The sequence below is a fragment of the Gorilla gorilla genome, chromosome 5 (assembly GCF_029281585.2).
Source record: "Gorilla gorilla gorilla isolate KB3781 chromosome 5, NHGRI_mGorGor1-v2.1_pri, whole genome shotgun sequence".
NCBI classification, from domain to species: domain Eukaryota; kingdom Metazoa; phylum Chordata; class Mammalia; order Primates; family Hominidae; genus Gorilla; species Gorilla gorilla.
In genome coordinates this window covers 45149250-45165646 of record NC_073229.2, presented here as the reverse complement: position 1 = coordinate 45165646, position 16397 = coordinate 45149250, and the positions used below count along the sequence as shown (strand labels likewise).

Below are 16397 nucleotides of genomic sequence, written 5' to 3'. Positions count from 1 at the left end.
CTCAGAACTGAAGGACTTGAAGATCTAGACGGGAAGGATTGCCCTTTATGACTAACGCTTTTAGCATCAAGTATAGAAAATATTTCCTTGGGTCAAAGTCATAAAGATATTCCCCGATGTTGTATTCTACAAGCTTTGTTTGCTTACTTTTATATTCAGATCTACAGTCAATCTGGAAATGGCTTAGTGGATAATGTGAAAGAGGTAAATTTAATTTTTGTCCTTGTAGATAATTATCTGATCACTTTTTTTTCTTCTAGATATTCACCATTTATTCAAAGACTAGATTCTATGTCGTGGTATTGTCTATCTTTGGGCAATGTCATGTTTTTAAAAATTATGTTATCTTTCTATCTTTCTGTTTGGTAAAGTAAGTCTGCTAACTTTGCTTTCCTTTTTCAAGATGAGTTAGGCTACTTTAGTCCTTTTCACTTCCATATTACTTTTTGATGAGTATATCAATGTCTTTCCAAAAACCTGATATTATTGTTACTAAAAATGCAGGGGAAATGGGGACTTATTGGTTAACGCGTATAGGGAAGATGTAAAAATTTCTGGAGATAGATGGTGGGGATGGTTGCACAATAATGCAACTTACTTAATGCCACTTAACTGTACACTTACAAACGGTTAAAGTTATAACTTTTATGTTTTGTGTATTTTATCAAAATAAAAATCAAAAAAGATAAAAAGATGGCCACTTTATTGACTTTGCTGATCATCTCTATTTCGTATTAATGTCTGCTGTTTGCATTAATAGTGCATTAATATCTGCTCTTTGCCTCATTATTTCTTTCTCTAAAATTCTCTTGGGAGTAAATTATTGATTGGTCACTAATTTCATGTAATACATGCTTAGATCACTAATCTTATTTTATTTATATACTATAGTATTTAAGGATTTCTTAGTGCATTTCTAGCTGCATACTACATATTTTGATATGTACTATTTTTATTATCATTTATTTCAAAATAGGTCCTAATTTTGATGGATTTTTTCTTTAAACCATGAATTATTTAGAAGTGTTTTTATCATTTTGCAAATAAATACAATTTTTAATTTTTATGTTTTGATTTCTGACACAGTTTTATTGCTGTGAAATAGTAACATGTATCTAACCCTGTTATGTTTTTGGAGCATTGCTTTATGGTCTGGTAAAATGTCAAATTTGAGATAATTCGATGGATGTTTGAAAAAAGTTTGAATCCTGAAGTCGATAGGTGCACTGTTCTCTATATATGTATGTTATATGAACTGCATTATTTTGCTTTACAGTTACTTTTCCATTTATGTTTTTATTAGTTTTTCAGAGAGGCATATTACACTAAAATATTACACTATAATTGTGGTTTTATCTGCTCCTCTTTTTACTTCCATGAACTCCTGGATTTTTTTTTTCTCTCTCTCTTTTTTTTTTTTTTTTTGAGATTGAGTCTCGCTCTGTTGCCCAGGCTGGAGTGCAGCGGCGCGATTTTGCCCAGGTTGGAGTGCAGTGACACTATCTCGGCTCACTGCAACCTCCGCCTCCTGGATTCAAGGGATTCTCCTGTCTCAGCCTCCTGAGTAGCTGGGATTACGGCTAATTTTTGTGTTTTTAGTAGAGACGGGGTTTCACCATTTTGGTCAGGCTGGTCTCGAATTCCTGACCTCGTGATCCGCCCGCCTCGGCCTCCCAAAGTGTTGGGATTACAGGCGTGAGCCACCGTGCCCGGCCTCTCCATCTCTTTATGTCCTAGAAACCAGAAATTCTGGATAGAGAATGACTTAAGTAACAGCTATAATTTGGAAATCCCAGACACTACCTCCAAATGAACAACTGCAATAAGAAAAGCCTAGGAGAAAAAAATCTGAGTTCAATTTATACAGGCTTTAGAATATCCACTGGGACTTTAAATAAATACTGTTACTTAGACATACTTTTACATGTTTCCTTCCTCAAAAGAAATGATGAAAATATAATTCAAATACAATTTATCTTATGAGAAACTCTGGATGATGCTGAGTAGAAGTTGCTGCAGTAAAGGTTCCAATCAACCCCTGCTTTAAAATGAGCCTCGTTCTTTTTTTTTTTTTTTTTTTTTTTTTTGAGACTGAGTCTCCCTCTGTCGCCCAGGCTGGAGTGCAGTGGCGGGATCTCAGCTCACCGCAAGCTCCGCCTCCTGGATTCACGCCATTCCCCTGCCTCAGCCTTCCGAGTAGCTGGGACTACAGGCTCCCACCAACACGCCCGGCTAAGAGCCTCGTTCTTAACCTAGCTGACTCCACCTGACCTAGAAATGGCTGTCTATAGTCTCCCAAAATTGTATCATCATAACCTCTCCGAGACCAGGGAGACACAGGGAACTGGTTTGACCAGAATTATAGCTTCATGCGTGGGTGCAGATTTGCCTCCAATTTACAATATTGAGGTTAGTGAATTACGCAGCCTCAATTTAAAGAGTTTTTTTTTTAGCAGCTTTATGCTTAATTTCACTTGAGTAATTTTTTTTCTTAATTGTTACAACTAGTTTACATGATAGAGAGAAGGCCAAATTTAAATAATTCTCAGTCGATCGCACGGAACCTTCAATTATTTTGTGAATTCCCTGGAATCAAGATATTAAAGGTTGTTTTCCTAGAGGCAATAAACCTGATAACTCACCTATGTGGAGAAAAACATCCCGTGTCTGAAATTGAGTAGAGTTGCAGATAAGACATGAGTTCTCCAAGACTTAATTTCCCCGTTTTTATGAGGGACTAGAAGCGTCCACTTAATCTAGCTTTTAAGCATTAAATTGCAGAAAGAATAGAAGAAGTTCGGTCCAGTTCAAGTACGTATAAAAGTCGCTCAATTTTTCTTAATGAAGAAAGCAAGGCGCAGGACCACCAAGTTTCTGAGTTAATTGAGGGTTAGGGGAAAGGGAGACTTTATGGATCAATGTAATCGGCAAAAATAAATAAATAGATCCCCCAGGGTTTTCTTTGAAAGTGTGTTCTGAGTGGGCATAAACTAAGGATTTTTGCTTTGGTAAATTAAATGCGTTTAGTAGAATGCCTATAACCCAGCATGAGCAATTGTTGGGTGAAGCGTTTCAGGAGGGGTTCCATGGTGTAATGGTTAGCACTCTGGACTCTGAATCCAGCGATCCGAGTTCAAGTCTCGGTGGAACCTGCTCGAGGATATATGTATGTATTCTTTACCTGGACCTTTTGTTTTCCCCAGGGAAAACGCTCTCTACATAAATTACCAAAATCAATTTTCGGCCTGATATCTTCCATGAATTCCTACAACTCCCGATAGCACACTTGATCTTAGTCAAACGGCCTAGAAGCTATGCAAGTCCCAATATATCTGCCTCTGGGTGAGGAGGCGGAAAAGAATCCACTTTCCGGGATTACAGCTCACTAGAGCCTCGACCTCCCCAGGCTCAGGTGATCTCAGGTAGCTAGGACGACAGGTGCGCCCCACCACAGCAGCGAAATTTTTGTTTGTTTGTTTGTTTTTTGGAGGGAGACAGGTTTTTCGCTGTTATGTCCGGGATGGTCTCGAACTCCTGGGCTCAGGCTATCCTTCCGCTTCTATCTCCCAAAGTACTGGGATTACAGGAGTGAGCCATCGGGCTCGTCCTGAAGGGATTGTTTCTTTCAATAATTTGTGAAGTCCACGGAAACATTTTTGTCCCCTGAACATGATGGAGGAAGTAGGAAGTGCTGATAAACAGAATCTGCTCTTTGGGTCTTTATGCAGGAGAGCAGAGATTTTAATTACTACGAATGCAAAATCTGGGCAACTTTGTAATTCTTTCCTTTGTAGAGTTGTTTTTCTTTTCTTTCTTTTTTTTTTTTTTTTGTCGTTGTTGTTTTTACCTCACTTACTTCTAATATATGCAGCATAAGTACAATTTCTCTCCATCTCTGGGGCGAAGATAGTCTTTTACCTTTCTGTCAAACCAGTCTTGTACTGTGCATCCAAATGCTGTTGGCTGAAAAAGTATTTTTTGCTATCAGGCTTTAGTGTTCAGTAGCTTAAATGGTCTAATGTGTTGGCAAGCTCTTTATAAACTGTTAAGAAACACCCTACTCATAAACAGACAAACTCCCGTAGACTGATGAGCGGTACGCCCTGCATCAAAGTATCGTATGCAAATCTGTGATTGTTGGCAGTGTCATCTCTGAGAAACAGATAAATAAAGTTTATTTACTATAGATAGATAGATAGATAGATAGATAGATAGATGATAGATAGATAGATAGATAGATAGATAGATAGATAGATAGATAGATAGATAACTCAAGCGTCAAACACCCCATGGGCAGCAATATCCCACCCCAGGCTAAACCCAGCGGCTTAAATCATACCACTTTGTGGACTCATTACCAGTAGAGACAGGATGAAGTCAGAACAGTGAACCAACTCTGAATGATAGGAGGTAGGCGGTGTTAATTCCCAGTACAGGTAGAAGACTGAGACGCCTGTTGGGTGCCGGGGTCTTGGAGCCAAAATCAAGAGATGAATTCAAGTTACAACTTACTGCCCTCTCGCTGTGAGACCTTGGCCATATGTACATGCCTGTGGACCTTCCAGTCTGTATAATGACTATGTTGTGAGGATTTACAAATTATAAGCCATGTAAAGACCTTGATGGTGATGTGTAGTAAGTACTTGAAAAATAGGACCTGCTATTTATCCGTTTTGGGTACTAATAAATCTAACCCTGAATCTGCTAACAACTTGATAATTTGGGGGGTGCCCCCAGTAGAATTTACAAAACTTGAATTCACGACCCCATCTGGAAGTCCTCAGTTAAAATATCATTTCATTGTGCAGCATTGGGTAGTTTCTTCATCTGTAAAATGCAGATAAAAATATGCTGTTGGCGCTTAACTCATATCTTGGAACGTACTAAGTATTTAATGAAAATTACCTGTTAGTGGTAAAGCTTTTTGTGAATCCTGACTTCTTTTGAGTTGACAGTAGTTATGAGGATACCAAGGCGCTATTTAGTGCAGGAGAGGCTGAAGTCTTGCTGGCTGTGGTCAGAGGGATATATACCAGTTTTGAAGTAACGGCAACATAAGGTAGTCTCCATTCACTGAGTAAAGAGGATATTATCAGAACATGCAGTGGGAGGATTGTGTAGGAGAGCAGCAAATGGAGTACAACAATTTGGGTAAGTTTTGAGGAAAGGCGGGAACTGTACCCGGTAAAACCGTAGTCGGCAGGATTCGAACCTGCGCGGGGACACCCCAATGGATTTCAAGTCCATCGCCTTAACCACTCGGCCACGACTACCTACCTGCAACACCACTGACGGCTGGGGTGAACTTATAACGGGTGAGTGGAGCGCTCGGAAGTAGTTGGTCTTCAGTCTCGTCAGGGCCTCTGCTCACGAACGAAAGAGCTCATTCAGAGCACATCAATAACCGGAACATAGTGCATAGTGTTGCAATTCAACACAGGACTCCTAGACAAGCGACTCAAAGTTTCTGGGCGCTGGAGCTTGCCCGCTAGCTGCTGAAATCCGCGGACACCACGTTCACACCTAATTCTCACGAACCCGCAGAAAGGGAGTATTGAATTGAGAGTCCAAGCAACCTCAAGCCTCTGAATACCAATGGGAGAAGCAACGGGAATTAAATGAAGGCACAAGAGTGGGGGGTCATCTGCGTTTACGTACAGTTAAAATCTAAATCAGGATCTTCTTCGATGACATTCAATTGACTTACTCTTCCGAAAGAACGGCTAAAACCGGACTGGAGCGGGCGTGCGAGCTAAGGAGGGAGCTTGTTTCTGTCCTAACTGGAAAAGATGACTCTGAAGAGGTCTCTGACTCTTCAGGTAAATATAATTCCCGTCAGTTCTGGTGAAGGACGCGAGACCATTCCCAAGAGCCAAAGCCTTCAGCCACGCGAGCCCGGGGAAAAGGAAGAACTCAGAACACAGGTTTCCAAATATCTTAGGGAGAGTCCAGCACAGAAAAACGTAAAAAGATGGAAACAAGTAAATGTCAGGATAAATCTAGCTAAATTAATGAGGTTGATTCTTGCTTCAGATACTACAGTATTGTCAGAGTGGAAAAATAAGGGTTAGACTTGAATCAGATTCCTTTTTAGACAAATGTTAGGGGGAAAGTCTCGGAATTCTGGGAATGGAAGTGAGTCGGCCCCGCAGATACAAAGGGAAAGTGACCTCCACGACCGAGGCCGGCAATGTCTCTGACAGTGAAAGCGCGCCCACATTTGTTTTTCCCTCTAAAATAGTAAGAAATGTGTTCCCTTCGTTGGACTCTTGCAAATATTATTTGGTCTTATTACTGGGGCATTTGCTATATCTTCAATTTAGGTTAGAAACGGTTTGTAACCTTTGACACAGTAAATTTATTTTCAAGTTCTTTGTCCCTGGGCAGTCTCCGCAAAGTGTTGTCCTCGCACAGCAGCTTGTGCACCACCTGGGAACTTAGGAGAAATGCAAATTCTTGAGCTTGAACTCAGATCTCAGAATCAGAAACTGGAGTGGTGTGGTTCGTGTGGGGGGCGGGCGGGGCGCGGGGGAGGAGGAGGGTGTCTAGCAGTCTGTTTTAACAAGCCATCCTTCCGGTCGCGGAGGCTCACGCCTGTAATCCCAGCACTTTGGAAGGCTAAGGCGGGTCAGGAGATCGAGACCATCCTGGCTAACATGATGGAACCCCGTCTCTAATAAAAATACAAAAAAATTAGCCAGGCGTGGCGGCACGCGCCTGTAGTCCCAGCTACTAGGGAGGCTGAGGTAGGAGAATCTCTTGAACCTGGGAGGCGGAGGTTGCAGTGAGCCAAGATCGCGCCACTGCACTCTGGCCTGGGAGACAGAGCGAGACTCCATCTCAAAAAACAAACAAACAAACAAACAAAAAACAAGTCATCCTGCTGGTTCTGATGCCCACTGAAGTTTCAGAACCGCTCTCCTAGAGAAATAATCTTTTTATTTGTTTGTTTGTTTTATATTTTATAAATAGAAATGCGGCGCCTCACTATGTTGACTAGCCTGGTCTTAAACTCCTTGTTCAAACCCCTGGTCTCAAGCCATTCTTCCATCTCCGCCTCCCAAAGTTCTGGGATTACAGGTGTGAGCCACTGCACCCAGCCAGGAAATAAGCTTAACCAAAGGAAGACATATACTACGCAGGAATCTTTATTTTTATTTCTAATTGTGATAGTGAAAAATAGATATTAAAATGAGAGTTGTTTATTATTATTATTGCTCCGTCTGCCTAATAGATCATTACCAAGCCACTAGAAACGACATGCTGGAAGACTGTAATCGTTCTGGGAAAATGCTTGTGACATAATGTTCACTGACAAAAGTAGGAGGCAATAAGCGTGACTTAATCTACGCAAAATTTTTGCAGGTAAAATCCTGCGGTGAACTCATAATGGATGCGTGGAGCGCTGAGAAGCAGTTGGTCTTCACAGTCTCGTGCAGGTCTCTCCTCATGAGTGAAAGAGCTCCTTCAGAACACAAGAACCAGAATATTGCACTTAGTGTTGCAATTCAATACAGGACTCCTAGACAAGCGACTCAAAGTTCCTGGGCGCTGGAGCTTGCCCACTAGCCACTGATATCCGCGGACACCACGTTCACACCTAATTCTCACGAACCCGCAGAAAAGGAGTATTGAATTGAGAGTCCAAGCAACCTCAAGTCTGTAAATGCCAACGGGAGAAGCAACGGGAAATAAGGGAAGGCATGAGAGTGGGGAGTCATCTGCGTTTAAGCACAGTTAAAATCTAAATCAGGAGCCTCTTCGATGGCGTTCAACTGACTTGCTCTTCCAAAGGAACAGCTAAAACTGGACTGGCGAGGGCTTGCGAGGTGAGGAGGGGGCTCGTTTCTATACTAACTGGAAAAGATGACTCTGGAGAGGTCTCCGACTCTTCAGCCAAACATGATTCCCGTAAGTTCTGGTGAAGGACGCGAGACCATTCCAGAGAGCCAAAGCCTCCAGCCACTCTAGCCCAGGGAAAGGGAGGAATTCAGAACACAGGTTTCCAAAAATCTTAAGGAGAGTCCAGCACAGAAAAATGCAAAAAGACGAAAACACATAAATGTCAGGATAAATCTAGGTAAATTAATAAGGTTGATTCTTGCTTCAGATACTACAAAATGGTTAACACCAGGATCAGCTAATTTTCCCCCAGTTGCATATTTCGTATTTGTGGAGTACTCCTCCTTAAAAGGTAACATCCTGGTACATAGAGAAATAACAGTTTGGCTTACTGACAAATATTGGATGATGACAATTGCCTCGCCCTTTTAAGGCTTACTGTTGGCATACACTGCTTACCGGTTTAGTTTCATAAATGGATACCTGAGAAACATGTTTAAAATCTTGTTGATTTTGCTTCTGTAGAGCACTTAGAAATAATGCTGAAGGCACAAATAGAGTCCGTGAGCAAAGAGCAGTGAACATCATCTAAGAGGTGTAGGTTACTGATCTAAATCTAATTCTCAGGTGCTGTGTAGGTTTGCATTCTCATCTTAGCCCCTCATTTCCTTATTTATGATGTAAAGACTAAATGAGGCCAAATATATAAATGAGGGTATTTTGCAAAATGTGAGGTCTTATATACATGTTAGTGACTAACATTATTTTGCTAAAAGTATATCCTGGAGTACATTTCACATAAGCATTATAGAAGTGCACCTCATTCCTTTTATCAGTTGCAGAATCTTCCATTCTATGGATCTTCCAAAATTTATTTTAAAAGTCAAACATCAATGGCCATTTGAAGTTGCTCAAATTGTCGCTATAACTCAAAAATTTGCAGCGAATGTTAGAGCGTGTCCCAGTTGTTGCGGGTGTCTCCTGCATCCCCATCCCCTAAAGGAGCGGGAAGCTTGATCTCTGGGAATGCATCCTGCTTAGTCTCCTTCTGTCAGAACGTCAGAATAAGGGGTCCTCCCAGGTCTGAGGATAAAGTGTTACTTGTCAGTTTGAAACAACAGCATGATAATCATCTAACTAATGCCAAAGAATAAGAAACATTGACAGCAAATACAATTTCTGGCAGAAAATTTGACCTTTCCAAGAGAGCTAAAGTTCAGTACAGTGACTTACGCTAATGCGAAAAGCATTCTTTGTGTAGTCGTGGCCGAGTGGTTAAGGCGATGGACTAGAAATCCATTGGGGTTTCTCCGCGCAGGTTCGAATCCTGCCGACTACGATAACGTTTCCCTTTGCAAAAGGGATGTAACACCTTATCAGATGGGATATCCTGACTTTGTCTTCCCCGAAGAAGCCTGGTTGTTCCAACCTGATCAGACTTCTTCTCTTTATATGCCCACTAAAAATACTCCGCCACCTTCCTGAAACAATGAGGAAAATGTGTACTTATTTGGAAAAAAAAAAAAAAAGGTAATTCCACCAGAGTCTTACTGGTGTTTTACCCCCAAGAAAAGCCAAGGTGATGCTATCATGTTTCCTGCAATCGATGCCCTGTTTTGAAGGTAGCTTTCCTTAAAAATTGTTGCTAGGAGTGTTTGTGTCTCACAGAATTGTTCCCTTGTTAGGGATCTACTTCAGTAAAGTAAACATCCTCATTCATACAGAAAAGGAAATTCCAGGAAATCCAGGATCGAATACAAGTGAAAGCAAAGACTCAGGTATGGTCGCCAAGATGGGAATAACTTTGGCATTATTAAGCAAACAACTAAGCAATTAAATACATTAAGTAAGGCAATTTTCCTTGAAATCATATAAAAACGAACTGACAACGTCAAGCCAGACTGGCTTGTCCAGGTGTCCAGGACGATGATGAGGCAAGAGGGACTGAAAAGAAAGTGAGGGTGTTACTATATTCAGAGCACGGAAAGATAATCAGCTCAGGTGCAGAATCACATTGTGTGATTAACAACTATGGTTAAATAATGCATTGGCCAAAGGAATGCTAGCCACAGTTGAGTACTTTTTAAGGAATTCCTAGGGGAATTCTATCACTGCCTTGGAAGCTTGGTGGAGCTCATCCTCACTTCTTGCCTTGCTGCATCTTCTTTTTTATATGTTAGACCTCCCATTCTCCATTTTCTATATCAGAGATCAGTTATTTGTGCCTTCTTGGATAAACTCAATCAGTTTAGCCAAGCATTTTGCAACTTTATTAGTTATTTTTTTCCAAACTAAATTTTGGCTTTTTTTTTTTTTTTTTTGCGCTTCATCTTGTGTTTCAATTTTATTGCATTAAATCAGCCATTTTCTTCTTCATTTCCTTCCGTAAGATTTCTTTGGATAAAATTTGCTAATTTCTAATTTCTTTCAATGGATCTCAGATTATTGATGTTCAGATTTTATTTTATTATTAATTATGTATTTAAGAGTTTAAGCATCCAAGTGCATTTTGGACTGCATGAAACATATTTCATAAGTATTATTTTCAATGTCATTCTTTTGAATATAATTTTTATTACCATTTAGATATCTTCTTGGAACCATACGCACATTTTCTTTCTTTCTTTCTTTCTTTTTTTTTTTTTCGAAACGGAGTTTCGCTCTTTTGCTCTTCTTGCCCAGGCTGGAGTGCAATGGCACAATCTCGGCTCACCGCAACCTCTGCCTCCGAGTTCAAGCGATTCTCCTGCCTCAGACTTCCAAGTAGCTGGGATTACAGGCGTGCGCCAGCACACTCTGCTAATTTTGTATTTTTGGTAGAGACGGGGTTTCTCCATGTTGGTCAGGCTGGTCTTGAACTCCTGACCTCAGGTGATCCGTCTGCCTCGGCCTCCCAAAGTCCTGGGATTACAGGCGTGAGCCACTGCGCCCGGCCATACGCAAACTTTTTAACTTCTAAACATAACACAATTTTTGATTTCTAATTGATGTCTAGCAAAATGTACGGTGGCTAGACCCTAGTATTTATCTCTCGGACTGTTCGAATTTTGGAAACTTATTTTAAAATCGGCAAGGCTAAAGTTTTTTTTGTTTTGTTTTGTTTTGTTTTTAGTTCCATGCATACTTCAAAAAGAAACTTGTCTTCGGAAGTTGAGATGCCACCGGGCGCGGTGGCTCATCCCTATAATTCCAACACTTTGGGAGGCTGGAGTGGGCGGATCACTGGAGCCCAGGAGTTCCAGACCAGCTTGGGCAACATAGTGAAAACTCGTCTCTACAAAAAAATTAGCCGGGTATGGTGGCAGGCGCCTGTGTTCCCAGCTACTCCGGAGGCTGAGGTGGGAGGATCACTGAGCCCGGGGAGGTCGAGGCTGCAGTGAGCAGTGATCCCACCACTACACTCCAGCCCGGGCAACAGAGTTAAAAAAAAAAAAAAATTGAAGTGTGTAGTGTTCTTCATATGTAAGTTAGGTAAAATTCAGGAATAGTTTTGTTTAAAACTTTTACATCTTTACTGTTTTCCTTCCCTCTTCTGCTTTTTAATTAGTTTCTGAGGGATATATATTGTGTTAAAATTTCTAAGTATGATTGCGGCTTTATCTGATTCTTTCTTTCTTTCTTTCTTTTTTTTTAGACATTCCGGCTCTGTCGCCCAGGCTGGAGGGCAGAGACGCGATCTCGGCTCGCTGCAAGCTCCGCCTCCCGGGTTCTGGCCATTCTCCTGCCTCAACCTCCCGAGTAGCTAGGACTGCAGGCGCCCGCCAGCACGCCTGGCTAATTTTTTGTATTTTTAGTAGAGAGGGGGTTTCACCGTGTTAGCCCACCGTGTTAGGATGGTCTCGATCTCCTGACCTCGTGATCCGCCCGCCTCGGCCTTCCAAAGTGTTGGGATTACAGGCGTGAGCCACCGAACCCGGCCTTTTTTTTTTTTTTTTAATTTTTACCTTATATATTTTAGGAGTTCCTAAATTTTAACCTCGTACAGTTTAGGAGCTTATTTTTTCCCTGTATCTTTTTGTTTTCCAAAGCAACAAGAAATTCTAAATAAAATGCTGCTTATGAAATATTTATAAATTGGCAATGGCAAGTATCACCTTCAAGTGGCACAACAAACAAGATAACACTCAGTGAAAAAATCTGGGCTTAAATTACACAGAATTCAGAATACTCATAAAGTGTTAAGAAAAAGAGCATTACTTTGCTTTTGTCTCCCTCTTGCTTCTATTCTCAACAAGAAAGGACAAATATCCTAAACTGAGGGCTTCCTCTGAGTGGAGGTCTCACAGTAAGGGTTGAAAAGGAATTTAAGTAGAGGTTTTAATCATCCCTTAACCAGCCAGGTTTAATTTTATTCCCTTCTGCTGGACCTATATATGTGTCATTCTAATGTCCCAAAGGGTAATGCGAGGAACCAGCACCCATAAGATCTCTCAGAAAACAGAGAGAAACTCAAAGAACTGGTTTGACTAGGATCTCAGCTTTGGGTGTGTAATTTTGACCTCCTAATTTACAAGGCTGAGATTAATGAATCATATGGCCACAATTCAAAGGTTATTTTTTTAATTCAATTTTTTTTTTTTTTTTTGAGATGGAGTCTTGCTCTGTCGCCCAGGCTGGAGTGCAGTGGCACAATCTCTGCTCACTGCAACCTCCAGCCACCAGCCTCCTGGGTTCAAGTGATTCTCCTGCGTCAGCCTCCCAAGTAGCTGAGATTACAGATGTGTGCCACCACGCCTGGCTAATTTTTGTGTTTTTAGTAGAGAAGGAGTTTCGCCATGTTGGCCAGGCTGGTCTTGAACTCCTGACCTCATGTGATCCACCTGCCTCTGCCTAACCAAAGTGCTGGGATTATAGGGGTGAACCACTGCACCCAGCCTCAAAGGTAATATTTTTAAAGCGGCTTCATGCTTAAGATCATGTTTGGTGATTTTGAACCTTTTAGTTAAATTCAATTATTTGACATGGAAGGAAATTCAAAAGGCAGGTGATTCCCTGCTCAGCATCCATGGTCTTCCACAGTTTTTGTGAACTCCTTGATAATGATTTCTCCAATTGTTTTGTATCAGGGGGCATGTAAAGTGAGAGAGTTCATACCTTTTTTTCTATTTGGCTTGGACTTTTTATTTTTCTTTTTAAAGAGACGGGAGTCTCTCTATTTTGCCCAGGCTGGCCTCCAACTCCTGAGCTCAAGTGATCTTCTTGCCTCAGCCTCCCAAGAAGCTGGAACTATAGAGACATGTAGTACCTTATCTGGCTGTGCCTTGGAATTTTTAAGAATTTAAAAATCTCTTTCCCAATAACTTCATGACCATGAAGTGGAAGAGAGAATTGCCAACTGCTTTTTGTTGTTTTGGGAAATGCATAAAATACATATATGAGAGATGTCTCTAATTGTTACAAAATTCTCTGAGACAGGCCAAGCATCTGTTTCCCCAGTGGCAAAGCTATACTCACTACTATACCAAGGTGAAAAGGGTTATTGGAAATTGCTGTGCTCAGTGCCATGGTCCAAGTGTATTTCTGATATTCACAGACCAATGCAGGCACATGCATACCTAAAGCACATGACTTTCCAGGCTTTATCTGAGCCATGCTGCTAATCTCATTGCTAAACTTAATCTTTCCCTTTTCTTTCATGTTGTTGCCCTCCAGAATTAATCATTCTCCTTTAATGATCAAGGCCCACAAGCATAAATCTTGTACCCGAGAAATGGTAGACTCACACTTTTCCCCAATCAAACTTTCTAATGCTCATCCACCTGGAAATTGCAGTTTTCATTTTTATTTGTGTATTCCACCCTCTTTGTGCCATTATGCTGCTGGCCACAAGCAGCTTCCTTAAACTCTCCCTGTGTGGGCTTGTTTATATTTGTAGAATATTCCTCCTAATAGACACCAATCACCATAAGGTCAGCAACTGTGCTTGTGTTTTGTTTACCTTTGTGTCTATAGCACTAAGCACAACACCTGGCCCACCACAAAAATTTAATATTTTCTAGTGTGTGTGTGTGTGTGTGTGTGTGTGTGACAGAGTTTTGCCTTGTCACCCAGACTGGAGTGCAACGGCACGATCTGGGCTCACTGCAACCTCCGTCTCCTGGGTTCAAGCAATTCTCCTGCCTCAGCTTCCCAAGTAGCTGGGATTACAGGTGCCCACCACTACGCCTGGCTAATTTTTTATATTTTTAGTAGAGACGAGAGTTTCACCATGTCGGCCAGGCTGCTCTTGAACTTCTGACCTCAGGTGATCCACCCGTCTCGGCCTCCCAAAGTGCTGGGATTACATGCATGAGCCACTGCGTCCCGCCTGTTTTCTACTATTTATAGAAAGAATGACCTTCTCAGAGCTCCTAATTGAATGTTTAGTTCACATTAAGAACCTAGTTTAGTATATTGCCTTACTTGAATCTGCTGATTGTTTTAGTCCAAATTCTTACTCATCTCATTCTTTGTCCTCCTTCTAAGTTATATTCTCTGTTAGAACAGCTCTAAGCCAGTCAAGTGGCTGCCCACAGGGCCACTAGCTATTACTAGGTCTGAGGAGGCGGTTCAATTACTGAAGGAGAGAAAATTGTATTCCTCATGGTGCAAGCTCTAGTTTTTAAATTTCTATTGGAGAAATTCTTTTCCTTCTCTACATTCTTGGTCTGTATTTATGTAGAATAATGTTTCCTTGATTTGCTAGATCAAACCTATTTATATATTGATTGCAGAGAGTCCAGAGCCTATCCTGTGTAGAAGGTGATGGTTGTAAGTATGTCAGAATTAAATTTAAAATTCACTGTAACCTAAAACTAATGTTAAAATTGATCTTTATATGTTTTTCTCTTTGAGACTGTGGATAAGAATGATTAAACTCCTTTGTTTAATATCAGCTTTTTAAAAAATCCCACTTACCAGAACGTCTTCTTTCTACTGTCTCCCTCCAAGTGGGCAAGTGGGCCAAGGTGCTCTGAAGGGATGTATGGACTCTCCCTGGGGTGTGGGGGTGAAGGTCAAGAAGCGGGGCAGGGGAGGGAAGACAGTGACATTTTCTTCTGTTAAACCAGTGACCACTATCCATCGAATCACAGAATACAAATTTCTTTTTGCAGCATAGGTTTTTTTCCAAACAGTCACAGACAGTTGAACAGTTGGAAATGCCTCCTTTAACAGTTGAAAATTTACAATGCAATAAAATCGTCTTTGCATCATGGCTATGGCATACACTGGAGTCCAGCTGGGTAGGGTCAAATTCTGAGACCTGTGATTCTTTACTCTAGTAAAAGCCATTTGCTTCTCCCCACTGCTTAGGGTAACAATCTGGGATGGCTACTCTCTCCTGCCTTTCCTTTGCCATTGATGGTACAATAATGATCAGTTCTTGGTATATCTTCTATTCTTCTTGGTACCAAGGAAATTTTTTTTTGCAGCAGAGCTTGGAAGGACCCTGTAGGAGCTGCCTAGCAGTTCGGATCAAAGAACACTGTTCCCAAGTAAGTTTCAAACTATTTTAGAAAAGAACTCTCCATAAAACCTGAAATATGAGAATAGTATTTTAAACTCTTGTGTTTTCCATGGCTCTTTCTCTAATGCATTCCCTTTAAGGGTGATGTCCTTTTATCTTGACATCATCACACTCAAAAGCAGGAACACTGTAATCCCAGCGCTTTGGGAGGCCAAGGCGGGAGGATCACTAGGTCAAGAGATTGAGACCATCCTGGCCAACATGGTGAATCCCTGTCTCTACTAAAAATACAAAAATTAGCTGGGCGTGGTGGTGCGCGCCTGTAGTCCCAGCTACTAGGGAGCCTGAGGCAGGAGAATCGCTTACCTGGGAGGCCGAGGTTGCAGTGAGCTGAGATTGCGCCACTGCCCTCCAGCCTGGCAACAGAGCAACACTCCATCTCAAAAAAAAGAAAAAAAAAAAAAAGAACAGAAAAGAAAAAAAGGCAGGAACAACCAGGCAGTTGAGGAAATGACATGTGAAGCCATGGTCTGATTCATGAGCCCCTCTAGTGAAAATCAAGCAAGCAGTGAGGGAGTCCACAGTTGAGGTGGAAGACAAATAAAACCGGAGAGTGTCTTCCATTATTCTGTGAGCTTTGAAGATGGAGCAATGAAAAGGCAGCTTATAGAACTAGATCCCTAAAGTGGTACTGTTTGTTCTCAAAATATAAAAAATATGAAAGAAAAAAATAAAAATAAGTTTGACAATACCCTTAGCAGCATGGGTCAGGCAAGGCCTTGAAAGTTATTTGCTTTAGGTAAACATGCACCTGTTTTATTTATTTATGTATTAATTTTACATGTTCATGATTTATTGACAATTTTTTAGTAGCCAAGAATTCACAGAAGGGAACAGTTGTTTCACTTTATTTTTTATTTTTTAATCTTGTTTTTAATTGACGCATAATAATTATACATATTTACAGAGTACAGTGTGATGATTTGTTACATTTATACATTGTATAATGATCAAATCATGGTATTTAGCATATACATCTCAAACACTTATCATTTGTTTGTGGTGAGAACATTCTTGTCTGTTTATTTTGTAATATACACTATGTGGC

At 41.0% G+C, this 16397-nt stretch overlaps 3 non-coding genes across 3 annotated transcripts; 2 read left to right on the top strand and 1 right to left on the bottom strand.

The window, feature by feature from the left end:
* Window positions 1-3080: 3080 nt before the first annotated feature.
* Window positions 3081-3152, top strand: TRNAQ-CUG (transfer RNA glutamine (anticodon CUG)). Its single transcript has one exon. It is a non-coding gene; the product is annotated as a tRNA-Gln (tRNA).
* A 2039-nt stretch (window positions 3153-5191) lies between these two features.
* On the bottom strand, window positions 5192-5273 carry TRNAS-UGA (transfer RNA serine (anticodon UGA)). Its single transcript has one exon. It is a non-coding gene; the product is annotated as a tRNA-Ser (tRNA).
* A 3826-nt stretch (window positions 5274-9099) lies between these two features.
* Window positions 9100-9181, top strand: TRNAS-AGA (transfer RNA serine (anticodon AGA)). Its single transcript has one exon. It is a non-coding gene; the product is annotated as a tRNA-Ser (tRNA).
* Window positions 9182-16397: the final 7216 nt, after the last annotated feature.